Source organism: Durio zibethinus, chromosome 14, assembly GCF_047325235.1.
Source record: "Durio zibethinus cultivar Kanyao isolate XHJ-2024 chromosome 14, ASM4732523v1, whole genome shotgun sequence".
NCBI lineage: Eukaryota > Viridiplantae > Streptophyta > Magnoliopsida > Malvales > Malvaceae > Durio > Durio zibethinus.
Window position 1 is genome coordinate 14,507,495 of NC_143175.1, and position 6,008 is coordinate 14,513,502.

General features: G+C 30.1%; 1 pseudogene; it reads right to left on the minus strand.

Moving 5' to 3' along the window:
- Positions 1-2,597: 2,597 nt before the first annotated feature.
- Positions 2,598-5,279, minus strand: LOC111294813 (GDP-mannose transporter GONST3 pseudogene; annotated as a pseudogene).
- Between the last annotated feature and the right edge of the window lie 729 nt (positions 5,280-6,008).

The following is a 6,008-nucleotide window of genomic DNA, read 5'->3' on the forward strand; positions in this document are numbered from 1 at the left end:
GTATAAAGCTTATGCATGATATGAAATGTGTTGTCATGTGTGTGAGAGAAAATGACATCATAATTTCTATCATATATGCCTCACAATTTATTAAGAATAACAAAAACATAAAATGAATAATGAACAAATGACATAATTGAAATGAAATGCTTGTAAATTTTTATTACTATTGTTAATTAAAAACAAAATCAAAATCAAGAAAATTAAAGTTAAATACCAATTAAGACCATTAAATCAAAATTAAGGATAACACCTAATTAATTTTTGGCCTAACTCACCAAAAAAAAAAATGACTTCCCCAGTGGAGTCGCCAAGTTGTTGTAATAGTTTTGGGGACCATAGACAAATTTGAAAACAAAAGATGAAGTCACTATCAATTTTTTTTGGCTAGGTGTAATTGGCCATTTATTAAAACTTATCCTTTTAATAAAAATTTTAAAATTAACTAAAATTTATTTAAAAGATAATTTGTGGATCTGTGAAAATAGTTTGAGGATCAGTTATGCATAGGGAAATATTAGCACCCCCACAATGCCCATTTAAAACGGTACCAATTAATTTTGTATTATCTTTTAATTATGAGTAAAATGGTCTTAAATTTGGTATTTAAAATTTAATTTTCTTAATTTTCTCTAAAAACATATTCTTAATTTTTTATTAAGCTCAAAAAATAAATAAGAACCTTATATTACAAAATTCTTAAAAATATTTTAATACTCTGGCAATATTAAAAGGAACCATCTCACCTAAAGAATTCTTATGAATCACTACTCGAAATTCTAAAAAATCTTATCCTCGATGGTTCATAGTAATTTATATAAAATATGATATCTATAATTTTAAAAACAAATAGTATTATCCAAAACTCATTTCTATGCCATTTAAAAAAATGAGAAATCTTTATTGAAAATTAATCTAAATGCTCTAATACATTGGCTGCCTTTTAGATAAATTTTTTTACCTAAAGATTCCTAAAGAATCACTACTTGGATTTCTTTAGGATCTCATCCTCATAGATTTTTTATTTTTTTTTCTTAAATATTAAAAAGTCATGTAATAATATAATTATCTACAAATATATTTATTTCCAAAAAACATAGCCTTATTTATTAAGAAAACTGTTCAAATTAAAGAAAATAATTATGAAATGAAAATTTTTCATATTGAAAAGAAACTTCTAAATATTTCAATACTTTGGCAATTTTTAGAAGACCTTTCTCACCTAAGAAATTTTTTAGAATCACTACTCGGATTTCCTAAAATTCCATCATTGGAAATTCTCATTTCTTAATTTTATTATTAAAAAATGCATGTTTTTATAAATATGTATTTTTTTTTATCTCTGTACGAGAATTATTCGAATTAATTAAAAAATTATGTATTGAATAGAGTTTCTAAATATTCCAATATTTTGGTAATTTTTAGAAATCTTTGCTCATCTACAGAATTTTTAGGAATCACTACTCAGCCTTCCTAAGGTCCTATGATCGAAAATTTCATTTGCGTTTAAAACTATGTAATACAAACAATCAAGTAGAATATGCATACGAAAAACATATATTGATTATGTTTTAATCTTATTTTATTATTTTCCAATTATCACTAAAAATTTTGAAAGGAACAAAGTAAATAAAAATTTTTATTGAAAATTTTCCTAGATACCCCGATACTTTGGCAATCTTTTAGAAAAATTTTCTCACCTAGGGATTTTTTGGGAATCTATACTTGGGTTTCCTTAGAATCCCATCCTCGGAAATTTCATTACTTAATTTTATTATTATTAAAAAATGCTTTTATAAATATGCATATTTTTTATCCTTTTACGAGAATTGTTCAAATTAATAAAAAAAATTTTGTATTGAAAAGAGTTTCTAAATATTCCAATATTTTGGTAATTTTTAGAAATCTTTTCTCACCTAAGAAATTATCAGGAATCACTATTCGAATTTCTTAGAGTCCCATCATTATAAATTTTATTTGTAAATTTTTTTTTTGGAAACAACTAAATATATTTATTTATAAATTTGAAGAGGCACAAAATGGTAATAGACAATAAATAAATTAAATAATTGGAGGGAACTTACGACTGAAGGTTTGAAGCTAACCTTGATCTAGCATAACTAATGCATTATGACCTATATCTATATAATCTTAGTCACCAATAAGATGATGAAAATTTGATTGGGTTAATAAAATGTCCATGGTAGTAATATAAACAAAAGAATGCAAAATTCTATCCCATCCTAGTTTGTTGGATGGGAAACAAAAATCATGTATCAATCTAAAAAGGTCAAGTTTTGAGTTTGGGCAATGAAAGACTAACCATATTAAACACCATATATGTATTAGACCTAAGCCTAAATCTTCAATGTATATATTTTGAGCATATGGAAATTGTTGTTTTCATGAGACATTGCCCAATAATTCATCAGCCATACCGAATTTAAAAATGGCTTTCGTATGCAAATGGGAAAAGGCCCAGAATGCTTCTATTTTAAGCTCTTTCACCTCACTTTTATCTTAATGACTTCGTTTTCATTGTCCTTTCCCTCTGTTTTGTTTTGCATTTCAAGTAAATTCTGTTGTTGCTTGCTCTCTTATACTATAACTTCATTAACAGCTTTGAGCTTATTGCTTGTAGACTATTGATACATAATCCCACCAACATATAAATCAAGAGCCCCACAGTCCCCACAAAAGTGGAATGCTTGTCCCAAATAACAAATTAATCACAATTGTCAACAGCTTGTTAACTATACCAAGAATAATGAACCTTATAGTAAAAATTGCCCTTCGACAAGAAAACCCAAAGAAAGAGATGACCAAACCAAATAAAGACGTTAAACCCATGGAAAAATCACTTGAAAAGAGTACCAGTTAGACTCATTTGATATTTCATGCTTTATTTTCTTCAACTCCCCCATTATTAGTAGCTCAAGAAGAACCTTAAGATTACTGTACAATACAAGACATTATGTATTTAAACCAATAGTCATTACCACATACTTTACATAAACAAAATTTATAGGCATGCTTACCAGGCATGCAACAACCCAAGTATAGGTAGTTAATGTGAACTAGTAATCTCTATGAACATAAAGCACACTGCCACCAAAGATGGTGTCTAATGAGATCCATGTTTTCATCGAAGGCCATGGTTGGTGCAAGAAAAAGGTCTCTTGTATTGCAACAAACATAGGAACTACTGAACAGAAGATAATGAAAGTGTTAACATTAGCATGCAGGAGGAGCTCGTTGTTGGTGAAAAAAGAGAGGTAAAATATAATGGCTATAGGTAAGCACCGTCATATAGTCAGAAGGTCAATTGGATCATGCTCTATAACTTTGAACCATCCATAAAAGTATACATCTGCTACACTTGTCAGGTACTGTAAAGTAGATAGAGCCCCTGGATAAGGAAATTTCATGACAACCCATTTGTTGATGATAGAGAGAAAAGAAGCTGAGATGCTATATCTTATTGCTATTCTATAGACAGGCACTTACATAAACAAACAATTATACCATATTACTTAGGCTTTACTAGAGAGAGTAGAGGCTTCAGAGATGACTCTCCATATCCTTAGACATCAGGGGAGATTGGAAATCTTCAATACTCTGAGTAGATCTTCAAGTGGCCTTTTTGACAGTGAGTTACTACTTGCTACTTGCAGAACGGTTTCTTACTTTTTTTTTGCTACAAGTCTTTTTTTCCCTTATTTTCCTTTTTTTCAAGCTCTTTTTCTTCTAGGCTCCCCTTTTTTTTTTCTAGCTTTCCTCTTTTTCGATAGACCCTTCATCATTTCTTGGTGAGGTTTTTCCTTCTTTTTTACCCTAGGTTTTGTGTTTCGTCTTTTCTTTAGTAAAATCTCTATTTTTTTTTTAGTTTTTTTTTTGCTCCTTCTTTCTTTCTTTCTTTTCTCTTCTCCTCCCCATTCTATTTTAGTAGACCCTCCTCCCTTTTCAAGAATCAGCTTCCTCAAAAATATATTCTTTTTTTAGTGTCTATAGGCCCTTTGATCCAATCTCATCCAAGGGCCAAAGTTTCTTCCCTTTTCTTTTCAAGGAATAAACTTTAACCATTGGATCAGGATCAATGAGAGATCTAATGTTCCACATTATTCACTACAAAGGTTAAATTTTTATAGCCTTTAAACCCATGGAAAGACCATTTTACCCATAATGCAAAATTTTTTATATTTAGGCCATTTTCTTAGAAATCAATGTTCCCATGCTCATTTTTTTGTGATTTTAAAACATCAAAAATCATGAAATATTATAAAATTAATATCTGAAATGTTTCATGAAAATTCGAGCTCAAAAAAGTCAAATTAGAAAATACCCTTATATGGGTATTTCAGTAATTTCATATTTTTTGGGGTACTGCTGTGATTTCAAATGCATCAAAAATCATGAAATATTATGAAATTAGGATTTGAAAAGTTTCATAAAAATTCAAGCTCGAAAAGGCCAAATTACAAAAATATCCCCTAAAGGGCATTTTAGTAATTTTATACTTCCCCTAGTGTAATAAAAATTTTTAGTGTTTTGAAAAATCACCAAATTTAATTTTAAACCACATTGATTCCAATTAGGTTGTAAAATTTGAGGATTAACCCTGGTTCTATTCATTTTGACCAAGTTTTGTATAATTTTGACTAGGATTGGCTTTGGGGTTTACTCGTTTCATTTATTCTTTATTTTGAATTTACCTATATGAAAAGGTATCATCCATATAAATCCCATGCAAAAGAGTTTGACAGTAATCATATGGGTCTCTTTTTTCTTTGTTTGTTATAAGCTTAAAATCGATGTATTTTATGGGCTCTTAAAGGGGCCTTTTACGGACTTCAAATAGACTTTGTTTGGGTTTCTAAATGGGCCAACTTGTGGGCTCATTATGGGTTGTAAATGGGTCTGGGTTAACCATGCTATAATGTTTCAGACAAAATTTGGTGTCTACTGATAGGATTAGCAGAACTTTAAAATTGCCTTTGAATTAGGGCAAATGGTATTCTTGTGTAAGTGTACCCTGTAGAGAATGTGAACTGCTATGGTGATGTACTTTGAATGGATTGGGCCTGATATGGGCCATAGCTAGAAAGATACAAAGGATTAATTACATCTTGCAATGAATGGTATTTAGGTCTAGCTCCTTCCTCTATAATCTTCCACTTTTTCAACTTACTTAGCTCTTCTAAAATTTTGCTCAGCTCCCCTGTAAGCTCTTCTTGGGCCCTCTCCAACTTCTCAATGTGGATTGCATTATCTTGTTTCATTCTTCTAGCTTAAGCCTAGGTATTGTACTTGTAGTGAGTTAGTTGAGCTATCCTTAAACCTTGATTTCCTACAATGTGCAAATTTAGAATGATGTTTATAGAACCATCAAATTATGCATGAGGATGAATGCAAAAACAAAATGCATGAATGCAATAAGGAGAATTTACCACATAAAAATTGTTATCAAAGAAAATCTTTATTGAATTAAAAGTCATCTTTAACCAAATCCAACATTACATCCATGAAAAGTCTAGATTTCACTAAGGAAAGAAATCCATAACTCATCGATATTGGCTTTGCACTTCATTAAGGAAATCTACCAATTCTTGACCACGTGCTCCTACTAGTGGCATATTTGCCTTCCATTTTTCAATATTTTCTACAATATCCTTGGCTTTGTAAATAACCATAGTGATTTGGTAAAACAGAGACTCCAACTGATCATGTTTTTCACATATGCTTCTTTCATTTGCTCACATTATTTGGTCACAGCCCCCATCTATGCTCTAATTTTTGCCACCACTCCATTCAACATTTGGATGTGCCTTTTGCCTTTAAAGAGCATTTCATCCTTTTCTTGTAGCTTTGCTCGTAATTGTCCATTTTCTTTCAAAAGTTAGGCCAGTTCTCAATTAGTGGATGACCATGTTGTGTTAAGGTTAGTGAACAAACTCTTCCATTCATCATTTCTTGTTCAAGTGCTTAAACTTCCCTTTTTAGCCTTTTGT